We start from the raw sequence: 17,902 nt of genomic DNA on the forward strand, positions 1-17,902 counted from the left end.
TCTTTCATTGTAATCCACGCAGTACAGTGTAAGCGAGAGTAATACTGCACCACCTGTAACAGGCTTTTCAGAGTCCGAACAGGAGTTAAAAACGGTAGCTTATCAATTTCCTGCCACAAGCGGCCCATCTTTGCCGCATAAGAGTTACCCTCAAGTTGTCAGCAGTATAAGGTCGGTTCAGGCTCAGCTTCGGGGGTAAGGAGTTGATTAGCTGATGGGTCTGGGGCGAGGGTACCTCCATATACATGCCCTGAGGGGTACAGTAAATAGTGGCTCCTAATTTGCACAGGGTCTGGCGTCCTAGCAGTGGTAGGGGAGTGGTTGCTGATACTATCAGTGTCTCCTCTACACGGTTGTCTTTTAATGATAAAACAACCCGTTTTGATAGGGGCTTTGATAAAGGAAACCCTGACACTCCCACAGTCGCTACCCTGTTCTGACTAAGGGGCAATCCCAGGGAGGCGGGTACAGAGGACAGGGTAGCGCCAGTGTCCACCAAGGCTCGTAAATGTGTATCTCCTATTCTAAGGGTTACCATAGGTTGTGTTTCCGAGTCTTGGGAAAGTGATATAACCGCTCCCTGTACCATAACCTCCCCTGGGCTCCGCTAATTTTGTGGAAAAGGGTTATTATAAGTAAAGGAGGGAACCGCGGTTATCGGCTGCCTGTGTGGCATAGCAGGCTCCTTGGGGGGAGTAGATGGGCAGTCCCTGGCCCAGTGCCCTTTCGTCCCGCATTTACGGCAAATGTCTTGGGATTTGTCCTGTCTCAGACCCCTAGCCTGTCCCTTACATCTGCCCTATTCTTGACGATAGAATTGGGTTTTTTGTTGTTTGGGGCCCTCCCGGGGGCTAGCAAACAGTCCCTCACGGTCCATATTGACCAAGGTAGTGGTAATTTCGGACCAGCGCATAGTTTGCCAATTTAGATTTCGCAACTTAAAGGCCTGGGCTTGTTGGGGCAGCATACAGTTCAGCAGCGTTTGAATAGCCAAGGGCCCGTTGCCCTCCAAGGGAACGCCTGCATACTCTTCCCAGGTATTACTGAATCTGGCAATAAAATCAGGGGCGCCCTCATCTTTCCTCTACAAACACCGAGTTACTTCCCCCAGGTCCCCATGTCTCTGTGCTGCCCCCATAATTGCAATACGTCCCCTCCCTCGTAACCAACGCTCTAAACTTTCATTTCCCATGTCAGCTTGATCATCATCGGACCGCCAATCCCCATTTACCTCAGGTGGCACCGGAATGGTATCCCTCAGAGTGGCCCAGGAGCTGCCATAAGCAAATTTTAATAAGGCTTTTAAGTCGCCTGGAAGGGGTTGATAAATTGCACACGTTTGCTCCAACCAATTGAGGAAGGCTGCGGGACGCTTAATGGGGTTGGGTGCCTCGGCTACCATGGCGCGAGCCTCAGCTGGGGTCCAAGGTTTAAGTCCGGCCATGTCTCCAATCATTATTTTAGGGGCCTGAAATGCATGAGAGGCAGAGTCAGCTGCTATCTGTCTAGAAGGCTTCGTGTGATGGCTCCATTTAGCTGAGTCACTTTCTTACTTTCACTATCAGATTCCGACCCCCTGAATCGGGACGGGTGTTCACGCTGGTCGTCAGTTGGGACTGGATTTGATGGTCCCAGTCCCGCTTCTGCCTCAGCTCCAGCTTCCGCACCCGGTCTCGCTACTTTATTACACTGTCTCCAAGCCGCTACCATCTCTATTAGTTCTTCTGTCAGGGTATCAGGGAGAGGAGGCGGACAAGGGCTGTCAGAAACGGGCGACATGAGTCTAGGGAACTGGGGATAAGGCCCCAGTAGTCCGCAGTTAGTGGGATAAGGCGGAGGGGCAGAGGGGTTTTCAGGCTCTGGAGAGGGAGTTTTCTCCTTTAGGGTGGTATCAGGTGTACCCCCTCGGTTGGTCGGGGTCTCATTATCAGAAGCCAAACCCTCCTGTTTACTCTTTTGTTTGGGGGGCTGATGCCGCTTTGCTACCTCCATCCATTTTTCAAAACAACCCAGCATATAATTAAAATCCCAAGTAGGATCTCCGGCCCCATTCGCAACTCCATCCCACCAGGTCTGGATGAGGGGTATTTTCAAACTGCCGCCATACGGCCATTCCCCTTGTGTCCAGCCATACAAGTCACTACTAAAAGGCACCGCATACCTGTCATCTCCCGTTTCTGTTATAACAACGTCGGCTGGCGACCCCGGAGGGACCAGTGGATCTCCTACCTTCTGCCGAGCCCTGGTTACCATTTTCATGCGTTTTTCCGTTCTCTTGCCCATCTTCAAAGTTCCCGATTTGGGTTCTGGCTTTGGTCTGTTTTTGAATTCCCGTGGAGCCGGAGATGCGGCAGATGCCTCTCTGCTGCCACGATTTCCCATTTTATCTGGAATGGAAACACAATTCAACAGCGCAGTGCGTTTTGCCTACCTATGCACTCACCGGTGTTTAAGAATTCCTCAACAATACCTCCAAATCCTTGGGTCTTTCAAATCTTTTCGGTCGGTAGCTACCCTTTTTCAAGCACTCCCCCTTTCAGCTAGGATGCTTGTTCATCCCCCTTTCACCTCTCCAACTTAAGAGGCCACCTCTCCAACTTAAGAGGTAGCTGGGACGCTATTTAACTGCACTCCCCCTTTCAGCTAGGATGCAGTTCCTATTCTCACCAATTTAGGAGAGTCTCTCCCTTTCTCCGCGAGGGTTCTTTTTCAAAGATCCGATGGTCCAGGTTTTCAAATACCTCTCCAACTTAAGAGGCCACTGGACTTCAGTCGGATCCCATCCTCGTCTCCATCTGTCGCGGAAAAACGGAGTGAACACTCAGAACCCAGAGGTGTGTCTAGGAAGTCTTTATTAAAGTCGTGGTTTTTTTTTTCTTGCAAAAATATACTTTATTCATAAAATATCTTCAACCACATTCCAAACCATTTCAAAAACACCATTACAAAGGTACAATCAGGTTCAACTTTTACAACATGTATCACCAGGTGCATCAGAACAAACAATATTACAATCATTTGCAGACATTCATTTTGAGCTGTACAGCCCGAGGGGATTTAAACAGTTCCCAGTCCCTCGGTGCGCTGTGGCAGAAAGTTCTTAGGCAGCGACCCTTCCCCATTGCGCCTTTGCAGCGGCTGCCCCAAGCTTTAGTGTGTCCCTCAGCACGTAGTCCTGGACTTTGGAATGTGCCAGTCTGCAACACTCGGTCGGTGACAACTCTTTGCGCTGGAAGACCAACAAGTTTCGGGCAGACCAAAGAGCGTCTTTCACCGAGTTGATGATCCTCCAGCTGCAGTTGATGTTTGTTTCAGTGTGTGTCCCTGGGAACAGCCCGTAGAGCACAGAGTCCTGTGTCACAGAACTGCTCGGGATGAACCTCGACAGCAACCACTGCATCTCTCTCCAGACCTTCTTTGCAAAGGCACAATCTACAAGGAGGTGAACAACGGTCTCTTCCCCACCACAGCCACCTCGAGGGCAACGTGCTGAGGGGGTGAGACTCCTGGCGTGTAGGAAGGATCTGACGGGGAGGGCCTTTCTCACCACCAGCCAAGCCACGTCTTGGTGCTTGTTGGAAAGTTCTGGCGATGAGGCATTCTGCCAAATGACTTTGACAGTCTGCTCGGGGAACCATCACACAGGATCCACCCTCTCCTTTTCCCTCAGGGCCTCTAAGACGTTACGTGCTGACCACTGCCAGATGGACTTGTAGTCAAAGGGGTTTTTCTGCATAAATTTTTCCACCAGGGACAGGTGGTACGGCACGGTCCAACTACTTGGAGCGTTCCGCGGCAGCGTGGCCAGACCCATCCTTCGCAACACCGGGGACAGGTAGAACCTCAGCACGTGGTGACACTTGGTGTTTGCGTACTGAGGGTCTACGCACCGCTTGATGCAGCCACACACAAAGGTGGCCATCAGTATGAGGGCGATGTTGGGCACGTTTTTTCCCCCTTTATCTAGAGGCTTGTACATTGCGTCCCTGCAGACACGATCCATTTTTGACCTCCAGATAAAGCGGAAGATGGCTCGAGTGATCGCCACCACGCAGGAGTATGGAATGGGCCAGACCTGTGCCACGTACAGCAACAGCGAGAGTGGCTCACACCTGATGACCAGGTTCTTACCCGCAATGGAGAGGGAGCATCGCTCCCACATGCCCAGTTTCCTTTTCACCATAGACACTCGCTCCTTCCAGTTTCTAACGCATGCTCTGGTCCCTGCGAACCATATCCCCAGCACCTTCAGGCCATCAGCCCTGACAGTGAAGGGGACAAACTCCGCCCAGTTCACAGCTCAACCTACCAGCTTGCAGCTTCCTGCACCTTGACCCCGCCCGGCCCAGGTGTGGGACAGTCCAAGGTGAGTCCTTCGTGTTACCAGGACAGTGGGGGAGGGGTGACCTCCTGCCCTGTGCTGTGTCCCAAATGGTTCCATCCTCCCCTCCTCCAGGGCCCACTAAACACTGCATGCAGACGGCTGATGGACCTTGGGGATCCTCACTGACCTGCACAGGTACATTATGCTGCTCCCTGCCCCTGGTACACTCTGTAAACAAGTTGCTTTTCTTTTTTTTCTGCTGTCCCTTCGCGTAAATATCTTGTTTCATACAAGTTTTGTTTAAGAATTGTTCAATCTTGTTTAATTGCAGGGCTATGGGGCAAAGGCAGGGACGTGGCATTAGGTAAATTGTCCCTTCAGGGGCCTAATACAGACACGACTGGCTGAATGGCCTCCTTCTTTTGCTGCAACCATTCTATGATTTTCTGACTTGTCTCTATCCCGCTGCTCCATTCAAAGTGAATCCTACCTTCTGCTTTTGTCCCTGGATCCCTGTTTAACCAAGTAATTATCTCTGCCCCCATTTGTTCCTTATTTCTTTGAGTCCTAGTTTTCCTTTTTTATTTCTCTCATTTTCTTCACATTGCATTCAGATTGTTGTTATCGTGCCATTCACACCTAATCTAGAAGCAGCTTTTGTGTTTTTAATAGTCCCATTACTACTCCCTTTGACCTTGCATTATGAAGCCTTTTGTCAGTTAATCTCTCTCGCCCTGCAGCCTTTCATAGACCTTTCCTTCTGTTCCTCTTCCACCTTTCAATGGCTCACAGACCTGAAACGTTAATTCTGTTTCTCTCTCTACAGATTCTTCCAGACCTGCTGAGTGTTTCCAGTTTTTAATCTTTTCATTTCATGTTTTAAGCATTGCAGTAATTTTCGTTTCTCCATTCCAAGCACTCTACCTGACATTATTAATAATTCAATTCAGTTATTCATAAATTAATTTATCTGTACTTTATGTCTTGAAAACTGATTATTTATTGAGCTATTTATCAGTTATCAGTGTCTTTAAATGTTACAAGTTCACAACTCCTCACGTTTTCCCCACACTTCCTGGCGTTAATATTAAATCCTTAGTAATCTTAAATGGAAGGGTCAGCCCAGCATTGACAGACCAGTCAGTTTAACCTCTGTGTGGGAAAGCATTTAGAAGCGGCAATTCAAGTCAAAATTAGGTCACTTGTACAATTTGTTCAGGACAATCGTGTTGAACTAAATTTCCTGAGTTTTTGATAAGGCAACAGAGAATGTTGATGAGGGTAACACGATTGATGTGCACATGAACTGCTAAACGACATTTGATACAGTGCCAAGTAACAGGCGTGTCAGCAGAGTTAAAATCCATGGGGCAGAGGCAGCATTGGCTGTGTGACAGGCAACAACATGCATGGTGAACGGTTGCTTTTTCAAATTGAGGAAAAGTATATAGTGGGATCACAAGGGGTCGGTCGTCAGAACACTGATTTCTTGATATATATTAATGATTTAGACTTGTGTGTGCAGGGCTGCATTTCAAAATTTGCAAACGACACCAAATTTTCAAGTTGTGTTCACAGTGGGGAGGATTGTGATAAACCTCAAGAGGACATAGACACGATGGTGGAATGGGCAGACAGGTGGCAGATAAAATTTCATTCAGAGAGATGTGAAGTGATTCATTTTGGTAGGAAGAACAAGAAAAGGGAATATAAAATAAAGGATACAAGTGCAAAAAGGTGCAGGAGCAGCGTCATCTGGGGCTTTATGTGCACAAATTTTTGAAGATGGCAGGGCAGGCTGAGAAAGCAGTGAATAAAGCATGTGGAATCCTGGGTTTATGAATACGGGAATAAAGTACAAATCAACCAAGTTAGAATAAACCTGAATAAAACACTGGTTTGGACCCAACTGCAGCATTGTGTCCAATTCTGAGCTTTAGGAAGAATGTGAGAGTGTGGAGGAAAGATCCACAAGAGATCAGAACTTCAATTAGGTTCGGTGAAGTTGGGTTTGTTATCCTTGGAAGGGGAACCGTTTTCTTGCATCTTTTCTGGACCCTCTGTCTTCACTTCCTTCCGAAATTGTAGCCATTCAGTGGCGGTGATGTTAAAAACTTTCTTTCATGGAATGTGGGCAGGGACAGCATTTGTTGCTCTTGAAGCAAATGCTTGCCACACCATTTCAGAGGGCTATTAAGAGTAACCACATTTCAGTGTGGATCTGGAGTCACATGTAAGACCAGGTAAGGACGGCAGATTTCCTTCCTGAAAGGACATTAGTGAACCAGGTGGGTTTTTATGACAATCGACAATGGCTGAATTGTCGCCCTTATTGAGACTCGCTTTCAATTCCAGATTTAATAATTGATTTTTAATCCCACCAGCTGCTGTGGTGGGATTTAAACCACTGTCCCCAGAGCATCAAGCTGGTTTTCTGGATTATTAGTCCAGTGACATCCCCACTGTGGTACCATCTCCCCCAATATATATTTTTATTTATTTTTAGCTAACAGTTGAGTATTTGTCAGTGTTTTGATCCATGTGGTTTCTATTCTGAGTTTCAGACAGTTTCTGTGCCAAGTGGACGAGGTGTTTAAAGTTCATTCATTTGCCCCTTATCCATCTCCAGGTCCGGGAAAGACACAGAGAATAATGTCCCCTCATTAAGTATCTATTGATGATACTGAGATGGACAATTCCCACTCCCCATCTTTCCGGTGGATAATGGATGTTCTGTTACATTTATGTTTCCCTCTAATTTGATCACTAATTTTATTGAGTTTTTATATATTTTTTTCCCCAAGACCCAGACCCAGGGTAACGGCCGCCATCCTGTTTCAGCAGGGAGCAGGGCGCATGCGCGGCCTTCTTGTGGATGTAACAGTGAGTGAGTCCATGGGACATTTACATATTCAGGGTGAGAGTTGCTGATCCTCAACCTCTGGCGATACTTCAGCCCCACAATCCAAATCTCTGGCTGCCCAGTGTAACGGGCAGGGGGCGGGGTGGGGGGGGGTTATTAAATCAGAGAATCTTCTCCTGTAACTGTTCATGGGCCTGTTTAACACAGGGATTTCTAGGATGGGACTGGTCACATTGGCTGCCGACCTCTCTTCCATGGTCTTGTCTGTGCTCGGGTGTCCCTGGTGAGGGAACATGCAGTATCCACCGGTACGCTTGATACCTCCCACAACCGGTGGGCACCTCGGGGTACAGAGTGTCTCATAGACACTGGAAACAACATCCTGGTTTATTTAGGAAGGCTCCCTTTGCTTTTGCTGGGACTTTGTTGCTGATCTGAATTTCATTCAGTTTGATTGGACCACATGTTTGGGTGAAGAATGTACCAAAGAAACTCGAATTTTCTGCTTTGAATTTCTATCCTGTACTTAGATTGAATATTTTTGTAAACTCCTTTTACGGGGTACAAGAGGGAGATAATTTGCTGATAGGAAACTTAAACCAAACATCACATCAAGGTCTGACAGAGTCACTCGATTCAGCAGGAAACATAGAAAATAGGAGCAGGAGCAGGCCATTCGGCCCTTCGAGCCTGCTCCACCATTCATTATGATCATGGCTGATCATCTAACTCAATAACCTGCTCCCGCTTTCTCCCCATATCCTTTGATCCCTTTCGCTCCAAGAGCTATTTGTAACTCCGTCTTGAAAACATTCAAGGTTTTGGCCTCAACTACTTCCTGTGGTAGCGAGTTCCATAGGCTCACCACTCTCTGGGTGAAGAAACTTCTCCTCATCTCAGTCCTAAATGGTCTACTCCATATCCTGGTTCTGGACTCCCCCACCATCGGGAACATCCTTCCTGCATCTCCCCTGCCTGGTCCTGTGAGAATTTTACAGATTTCTATGAGATCCCGCCTCATTCTCCTGCACTCCGGCGAATTTAATCCTAACTAACTCCATCTCTCCTCATATGTCAGTCCTGCCATCCCAGGAATCAGTCTGGTAAAAATTCGCTGCACTCTCTCTATAGCAAGAACATCCTACCTCAGATAAGGAGACTAAAACTGCACACAATATTCCAGGTGTGGTCTCACCAAGGCCCCGTATAATTGCAGCAAGACATCCCTGCTCCTGTGCTTGAATGCTTTCGCTATGAAGGCCAACATACCATTTGCCTTCTTTACTGCCTGCTGCACCTGCATGCTTACCTTCAGCAACTGGTGTACGAGGTCACCCACGTCTCGTTGCACGTTTCCCTCTCTCAATTTATAGCCATTCAGATAATAATATTCCTTCTTGTTTTTGCTACCAAAGTGGATAACCTCACATTTATCCAAATTATACTGCATCTGCCATGCATTTGCCTACTCACTCAGCTTGTACAAATCACACTGAAGTATCTCTGCATCCTCCTCACTGCTCACCCTCCCACCCGGCTTTGTGTCATCTGCAAATTTGGAGATATTACATTTAATTCCCTCATCTAAATCATTGATATATATTGTGAAAAACTAGGGTCCCAGTACCTATCCCTGCGCTACCCAACTAGTCACTGCCTGCCTGCCATTTGGAAAAAGACCCATTTATTCCTACTCTTTGTTTCCTGTCTGCCAACCAGTTTTCTATACCTCTCAATACACTACCTCCAATCCTATGTGCTCTAATTTTACACGCTGATCTCTTACGTGGGACTTTTTCGAAAGCCTTCTGAAAGTCCAAGTAAACCACATCCACTGGTTCCCCCTCATCAACTCCAGTACTTTCATCCTCGAAACATTCCAGTAGATTTGTCAAGCATGATTTCCCTTTCATAAATCCACGCTGACTCTGTCCCATTCTGCCACTTTATTTTTCCAAGTGCTCAGCTATTACATCTTTTGTAATGGACTCTAGAATTTTCCGCACAACTGACGTCAGGCTGACTGGTCTATAACTCTAGACATTGGACCTGAATATCATTGATCTTTGACTGTGGAAGGAGAAATATTTGTCTTTTCTGTCTGTGGGAAAAGATTTCAAATGTCAGTGTGACTGGCAAAGCACCGAGACAGACACGCCCGAGTGAGAGTGCTCCAGTGAACTGACTGTGGAAAGAGCTTTAACCTGTTACACTATCTGAAAAAAACATCTCACCATTCACAGCGGGGAGAAACTGTGCAAGTGTTCTGTGTGTGGACAAGGGTTCAACTGATCATCCAACATGGAGAGACATGGGGACACTGACACCATGGAGAGACCGTGGAAATGTGGGGACTGTGGGTTAGGATTCAGATCCCCATCTGTGGTGGAAACTCATCAGCGCACTCACACTGGGGAGAGGCCTTTCATCTGCTCCGAGTGTGGGAAGGGATTTACTCTACTAACCCACCTCACTTCACATCAACTTGTTCACTCTGACATGAGACCTTTTGAATGTTGCGACTATGAGAAGAGCTTTAAAAGCAAAAGGAATCAGCTGATACACCAGCGAGTTCACACTGGGAAAAGGCCATTCACCTGCTCTAACTGTGGGAAGGGATTCACTCAGATAAGTACCCTCACTTCACATCAACTTGTTCACTCTGACAAGAGGCCTTTTAAATGTTCTGACTGTGAAAAGTGCTTTAAAAGCAAAAAGATTCTGCTGACACACCAGCAAGTTCACACTGGGCAGAAACCATTCAACTGCTCCAAGTGTGGGAAGAAATTCACTCAACTAACCCGGTTCACATCACATCAACGTGTTCACTCTGAAAAGAAACTTTTTAAACGTGCTGACTGTGTGAAAAGCTATAAAAGCAAAATGGGTTTGCTGACACGTCAGCGAGTTCACACTGGAGAGAGGCATTTCACTTGCTCCATGTGTGGGAAGGGATTCATTCATCCATCTCTCCAGCTGACACAGCAGCGAGTTCACACTGGAGAAAGGCCATTCACCTGCTTCGTGTGTGGGAAGGGATTCATTTATCCACCCTGCAGACAGAACAATGTATTCACAAGTGAATCCCGGGGTTGGATTCTGCTGTTATTGTTGCTGCAAATCACATCCAGGACTGAACCATGCTCATTCCGACAGTTGGGGTTTGTTTCTGCTGATGTTAATAATCCCTGTCACTGGGCTGGAGTTTAATATCCTGGATAAAGGTTAAATCAATCAGCTTTGTGTCAAACATTGTCGACATATTAGTCGAGGCATTGAATGCAAGAGCAAGGACGTTATGATGGAGCTGTATAAAGAATTAGTTAGGCCACATTTGATGTACTCTGTGCAGTTCTGTTTGCCGCACTATAGGAAGGATGTGATTGCACTGGAGAGGGTGCAGAGGAGATTCACCAGGATGTTGCCTGGGCTGGAGAGTTTCAGCTATGAAGAGAGACTAGATAGGCTGGGGTTGTTTTCCTTGGAGCAGAGAAGGCTGAGGGATTAACTGATAGAGGTGTACAAAATTATGAGGGGCATAGATAGGGCGGATAGGAAGACATTTTTCTCTTTAGTGGAGGGGTCAATACTCAGGGGGGCATAGATTTAAGTTAAGGGGCAGAAGGTTTAGAGGGGATTTGAGGATTTTCTTTTCACCCAGACGGTGGGGTCTATCTGGAACCTGCCGGTGAAGCCTACATCCCATGAATGAATTTTAAAAGAAAGACAACGCTTTCATCCCAGAAATCAACTGAGTGAACCTTCCCTGAAATGCTTCTAATACGACTCTATCCATCCTCAAGATTACCCATAACTATGTTATCATAAGGTGCAAATGGTATGAGCTGGAACTTGGTCTTTTTTATTTTTCAATCCATTTACTAACAGAATCTGCCCCTCCCATCCCCAGATTCAGACAATGATTAACTGAGACTCAGTCTCTAATGGCGGCCTTAAAAGTGGATAAATCCCCAGGCCCAGGTGAAATGTGGGACTCAGTGCCTGAGGGAGTGGTAGAGGCAGGAACCCTCACAACAGTTAAGAAGTATTTAGATGAACACTTGAAACACCACAGCTTACAGGGCTACGGGCCAAGTGGTGGAAAATGGATGAGAGTAGATGGGCTTTGATGATGACCACTGCAGGAATTCACCAAGGTTCCTTCGACAGCACCATCCAAACCCATGATCAATAACATCTAGAAGGATCAGGGCAGCAGATAGATGGGAACACAACCACCTGGAAATTCCCCTCCAAGTCACTCACCATCCTGAAAGGGAAATATATTGCCATTCCTTCACTGTCGTTGGTTGAAAATCCTAGAAGTCCCTTCCTAACAGCATTGTGGGTGTAGCTACACCACATGGACTGCAGTGGTTCAAGAAGGCAGCTCATCACCACCTTCTCAAGCAGAACTAGCGTTGGGCAATAAATGCTGGCCCAGCCAGCGAAGCCCATATCCCATGAATGAAGAAGAAAAAACAGGGCATGAGTGATTATTGTGGCCAGTAGAATGAAACAATGTTTTAAATTATCAATACAGTAAGACCTATTCCAGATAAAAATTGTCTCTCAAACATTCAGGAAAGAATTAAACACCTTGAACATATCAAAGTGAGTCAAATTAATTTGAAGAAGGAAATAGAATCTGGATTTAGAAAATATCCACGAAGAGGATGTAGGTTAACAGAGAGCTGAAGAATCTTTAAAGTCTGTGCATAAACTTTTGTTTGAACCAGATGTAATTACAATATGTCAATAATTTAGAATTGTGTGGGATGATCAGCAGATGGGGAGGATGAATCTAAGTCGATAGTTATCACATTTTAGCGGAAAAGTTTTGACATTTATTCTTGGTGGAAGCTCAAGTGTTTGTGTTACTGATTCTGATCATTCAAGTAGGTTTAGTATGTTATCTACAGTTTGTCATCAAGAAATTAGGAAAACAACCTCGTAGCTTAGAAATAGTGAGGTTAGTCAGAAATCAGTTGTGAGAAGTCAGTAAGGACATTCCCTTCTCAAGGTGGAGAGATCTGTGAGAAATAACTGTCTAATTAACCTTATAAAATCTTCAGAAATTTAATGAACATTACAGAAATAGTTCTCTCTCTCTCTCTCTTCCTTGTATAGGAAGAAAGATTCCTGGGTTGATAAACATAGGACAGCGTACCCTTATGATAACTCATCGGGATGGTCACAGTAGTTATGGGATGGAATTTGTAGTGGTGATTGAAGACAATGGCTTTTGTCTTCAATTTTTAATTGGAGGAAATTTCTGCTCATCCAGTACTGGATGTGGGATAAGCAGTTTGATAATTTAGTAACAGTGGAGGAATGGAGAGGGATGGTGGTGAGGTAGAGCTGGGCGTTGTCAGTGTACATGTGTAAAGTAACACGGTGCTTTTGGATGACGTCACCTAGTGGTAGCATGGAGATGGGAAATAGGAGGGGGCAAAGAGACATCCTGTTTTTAGGATGGGTCAGGATGGTGGATTAAAAGGTGAGAGGGACAGTACCAGAAGAGAGTGAGACAAAACTGTGAATAATATCAGCTAACATGGAGAAGTTGGGTGATCAGTAGATCGGTGAGAGTGGGGTCAGTACAGCAGAAAGTGAGTCTCGTGGACAAGATGAGCACTGAGAGGACATGAGGGGAGATGGGAGAGAAACTGGAGAAAATGTGAGTTCAGGGTTCAATTTGTCCTGGTGGGCTAGTGGAAGGGAGGGAAGCAGCAGAGGCAGCTGATTGGATTTTCTCAATCTTAGTGACAAAGAAGCTCCATGGGTAGAATTTTGCCCTTGGCGTGCAGGCTCGGCGGGGGCGAGTGGGGCAGTCGGGAAGCCGCCCGCTGCCTGCAATCAGGCCCGGAAGGCAATTTCATACTGGGGGCCAATTAAGGCCTGCGCTGCGTGAAACGTGAGCAGCAGTGCTCAGTGCTGCCTGTGCGGGCGGGGGGAGGAGTGCGAGCTGGGCGAGTGTGACCTTTGTGCATGCACGCGAGAGCGAGCTACATAATCTCCCTGAGGCAGAGAGCTGTCTCCGGGAGATGAATTGATTTGAAAAAGAAATTATAAATTTTATACAGGTTATGAAACATGTCCCCTCATATCACTCTGTCACATGATCAGGGAGATGTTTTTAGTTAATAAGATAAAAGCAAAATACTGCAGGGCCGTACTTCTTCAAGACAGGCATTCCTGGAAGAGAAGTGTACTAAATAAGATAAAAGCGAAATACTGCAAAATACTTTTTGCAAAAAAACAAAACTCTGTCTCTCCAGAGATGCTGTCAGACATGCTAAGTTTTTCCAGCATTTTCTCTTTTTGTTTCATGTTTTTAATTCAAGTGTAAAATTTGATTTGCTTCAGGTGACCTCGTCCCGCCCGTGGATGAGGTTTCCTGATAAAGGTAAAGGCCGCTTGGTCTTTTCGCCCGCCTGCCAACCATTAGGTACGATGGGCAGCGTAAATTTGAATTTAATTAACTTCTTAGTGGCCTTACAGGCTTCTTAATTGTTGGTGAAATATTGCGGGACTGCGCGATGACGTCGGGACACTCGCCCACCGAGCGTAATTTCCTGCCCCATGAGCTCCTCACACATGTTGTTGGAGGTGAGGAAGGAGACGGGGGTGAGGAAGAACCCTTCAAAAGTAACTAACTTGTGTCTGAGAGATTAAAAACACTTGACACATGGTGAGTTTAACACAAAGCTGATTTATTTGACTTTTATCCAGGATATTACACCCTATAACTGACCTGGAGTTTATTAACATCAGCAGAAAGAGACCCCCATGAACATGGTTCAGTCCTGGATGTGATTTCACAACAACATCTAATCAGTGTAGTTACTTGTGAACTCGCTGGTGTCTCTGTAAATGGTATAAGTGAGTGAATCCCTTCCCACACCCGGATGAGGTGAATGGCCTCTCCCCAGTGTGAACTCGCTGGTGTCTCAGCAGATGGGATAAGCAAGTGAATCCCTTCCCACACCCGGAACAGTTGAACGGCCACTCCCCAGTGTGAACTCGCTGGTGTGTCAGCAGATGGGATGACTGAGTGAATCCCTTCCCACACTCGGAGCAGATGAACGGCCTCTCCCCAGTGTGAACCCGCTGGTGTGTCAGCAGGCTGGATGACTGAGTGAATCCCTTCCCACACTCAGAGCAGGTGAACGGTCTCTCCCTAGTGTGAACTCTCTGGTGTACAGTGAGTTGAGATGATCGCCTGAACCCAGTCCCACAGTGAGAGCACCTGAACAGTCTCTCATCAGTGTGAATGCGTTGATGACACATCAGCGCCCCAGAGCTTTTATAGCATTTCCCGCAGTCTGGACATTGAAAGGGCCTCTCATCAGTGTGAACTCACTGGTGTCTCAGCAGGCTGGATGAGGTAATGAATCCCTTCCCACACTCAGAGCAGGTGAATGGCCTCTCCCCTGAGTGAGTTCGCTGGTGTCCTGTGAGATGAGGTGAACATCTGAATCCAGTCCCACAGTGAGAGCACCTGAACGGTCTCTCATCAGTGTGAACACGCTGATGACGCATCAGTTCCTCAGACCCTTTCCAGCACTTCCCACAGTCTGAACATTTAAAAGGTCTCTTATCAGTGTGAACTCGCTGGTGGGTCTTCAGGCTGGATGACTGTCTGAATCCCTTCCCACACTGGGAGCAGGTGAATGGCCTCTCCCCAGTGTGAGTGCGGCGATGAGTTTCCAGCTTAGACGGGTATCTGAATCCCTTCCCACAATCGCCACATTTCCACGGTATCTCCCTATTGTGAACGGTGCCTTTTCCTTCCATGTTCAAAATCCGATGATATTTAGGTTTCGATAGATCCTGATGTGATGTTTGGTTTCAGTTTCCTGACTGCAAATCCTCCCCTTCTAACACCCTGTGAAATTGATTTAAAACAGAAAAAAGGGAGTGAAAGAGAACCCACAAAAACACAAAGGCAGGTTGTGAAATTGAGCTGAACGAATCTGGGAATTTGTGGAGCTGGCACGAGGAAAAAGTGACCATGAAAACTGCTGGATTGTCATAAAAACTCAACTGGTTCACTAATGTCCTTCAGGGAAGGGAACCTGCCACCCAGTCTGGACCAACACAAGACTCTGGCCTACAAGGGAGGAGAGGGAGACAGAAGTGGGAGAGGCAGGGTGTCAAGGGATACCTACAACACTACAAGAACTTTGACAAAGTCTCCAGAAACCTCAACCTCCACCACCTAAAAGAACAGGGTAGCAGGTGTATGTGAACACCATCATCTCCCAGATCCCTTCCTAGTCACACATCATCCTGACTTGTCTGGATCAACAGAAATTTCCTCCATTCCAATATTGGGAAGACTGAAGCCATTGTCTTCAGTCCCCGCTACAAACTCCACTCCCTGACCACCGGCTCCATCCCTCTCCCTAACAACAGTGTGAGGCTGAACCAGACATTCATAGGGACATGGGAGCAGGAGTAGGCCCTTCAGCCCGTCGAGCCTGCTCTGCCATTCAATCCGATCAAAGTCATTTTCCCACACTAGCCGCATAGCCCTGTATGTAATTGCTCAACCTGTCATCCATTCCTTTGTTCCCTCTAGACGTAACTATCCTAAGAGACTCCCGGCCGGCCTCCCACATTCAACCTCCCTGTAATACAAAACTCTGCTTACTCGCACCAAGTCTTGTTCACCCATCACCCCTGTATCCACTGACTTACAAAGCCTCTGGGTTAAGGAGAACCTCAATTTTAAATTTCTCATCCTCGTTTTCAAATCCCTCCATGGTCTCTCGCTCCCTACCTCTGTAATCTCCTCCAGCCTCACAACCCTCCGAGATATCTACACTTCTCTAATTCCGACCTGCTCAGCATTCCTGGTTTTAACTGCTCCACTTTTCGTGTCTCCCCCAACAGCTGCCAAGGCCACAACCTCTAGGACTTCCTCCCTAAACCTCTCCACCTCCCTTTCCTCCTTTAAGATAATCCATAAAACCTTCCTCTTTCAGTAAACCTTTGTCCATCTGCCCTGATATCTCTTCATGTGGCTCAGTGTCAAATGTTGCTTTCTAACACTCCTGTGAAACACCTTGGTACGTTCCATTACACAATAGAATGAATGAATTACCATTTCAGGGTGGGAAGAATTTGATGGTCAACACAGGCGCTAAAGTGGAAGAGAAATGGACTGTAGTGCAGGAAAAACAATTCCTGAAAGATACTGCGGGAAGATAAAGCTCGTGAGCCAGCAGCACATGGTCAGGGGATGGGCAGCAGTGGAAACCTCATTTAGACACAGTTGGCAGAAGGAACAGTAAAATCCTAAACATAGTTAAAATACACTCGTAATTAGTGACAGAGAAAGTTAGAAAATGGCAGAGAGGTGATCAGGGAGGGCAGAGGATGAAAAAGAGCAATAGATGGACATGGATTCAGATCCACAGTTAAGGAACCACACCAGCCCTAGAGCCATGAAACAGATAACAGAGCACAGCACTAAAAGCTCTAAACTGCAGATAAATAGTCAAAAATACTCAACTCTGAAACAATACAGTTTTTAAATTTAAAATTTCCTGCTGGATCCTGCAGCTGGAAAGATATCAGAAGCACTGGAATCAGAGAAAAATCTTCCAGCTTAGGAAATACCCAGGGAGCGGGATGATGTCACCATGTAATTGTCAATGTGTGATGGTGTCACACACATGGGCACAGAACATCTGGGTCTGTGCAAACCAGTGATCACCTCACTTTACGAAGGATGGGAGGGTCCTTGAGTGGGTACGGAGGAGATTTACCAGAATGGGTCGAGGGATGAGGGATTTTAGTTGTAAGATTCGTTTGGAGAAACTGGTGTTGTTCTCCTTGGAGCAAAGTAGGTTGAGGGGAGTTCTTATGGAGGTGTATAAGTTGATGATAGGTTGAGATAAGGTAGATAAAGATGTTCACATTAGTGGATCATAAAAGGATTACAGACACAGATTTAAGATTTGAGGCAAGATCTGCAGGGCGGGCGGGGTGGGGGGTGAGGAAAAAAAAATTACACAGTGAGTGATTGAGTGAGCTGAAACTCAATGCTCACAGTCAGAGGCTGATAATATTCAGATCCTGATGAATCGGGTGACTCTGTTAGATCTTGATGTGATGTTTGGTTTGAGTTTCCCAAATGTAAATCCTTCCCATTTTACATCCTGTAAAAAGGAGATTATAAAAAAAAATCCATCACTGTCAGTGCAAGATAGAAATTACAAGAGACAAAAATTCCTCTTGGTTTGAGTTTGCGGTGTGTAAATTCTCCCCTTCTAACCCCCTGTAAAAGGATTTTCCAAAATCCATCCCTGAGAGTTCAGGATAGAAATTCACAACATTCGCTCCTCCTGCCACCTGGACCAGGATGACCGCGCATGCGCCCTGCTGCACAGCCGCTCCTCCGGGCCGAGCAGAGGGAGAGACCCAGCCATTTCCGGTCTGTTCACTGCAAACATGGGGCCGGTAGTTTCTGATTAAGGCTCTGCGGCCTGCACCACGTGTTTATGAAACCTCCCTGACAACTCCGCTGGCTCCATTCCTCCCTTCCCCCCACTAACTCTGTTACTCTGCTGCCCTCGCCATTTGCTTACCCGCTCTCTGCTGCTCTGGTCACAAGACAGAACCACGCATTCGCAGGTTGGAGACAGCAATGCGCATGTGACAATCACACTACGCAATGCGCATGCGCCGAACGCTGGACTCTG

The 17,902-nt window shown here is 46.6% G+C and overlaps 1 pseudogene; it reads right to left on the bottom strand.

The window, feature by feature from the left end:
- Window positions 1-14,033: 14,033 nt before the first annotated feature.
- Window positions 14,034-14,987, bottom strand: LOC144673674 (uncharacterized; annotated as a pseudogene).
- Window positions 14,988-17,902: the final 2,915 nt, after the last annotated feature.

The sequence above is a fragment of the Cetorhinus maximus genome, unplaced genomic scaffold (genome assembly GCF_964194155.1).
Source record: "Cetorhinus maximus unplaced genomic scaffold, sCetMax3.hap1.1 HAP1_SCAFFOLD_431, whole genome shotgun sequence".
Classification (NCBI taxonomy): Eukaryota; Metazoa; Chordata; class Chondrichthyes; order Lamniformes; family Cetorhinidae; genus Cetorhinus; species Cetorhinus maximus.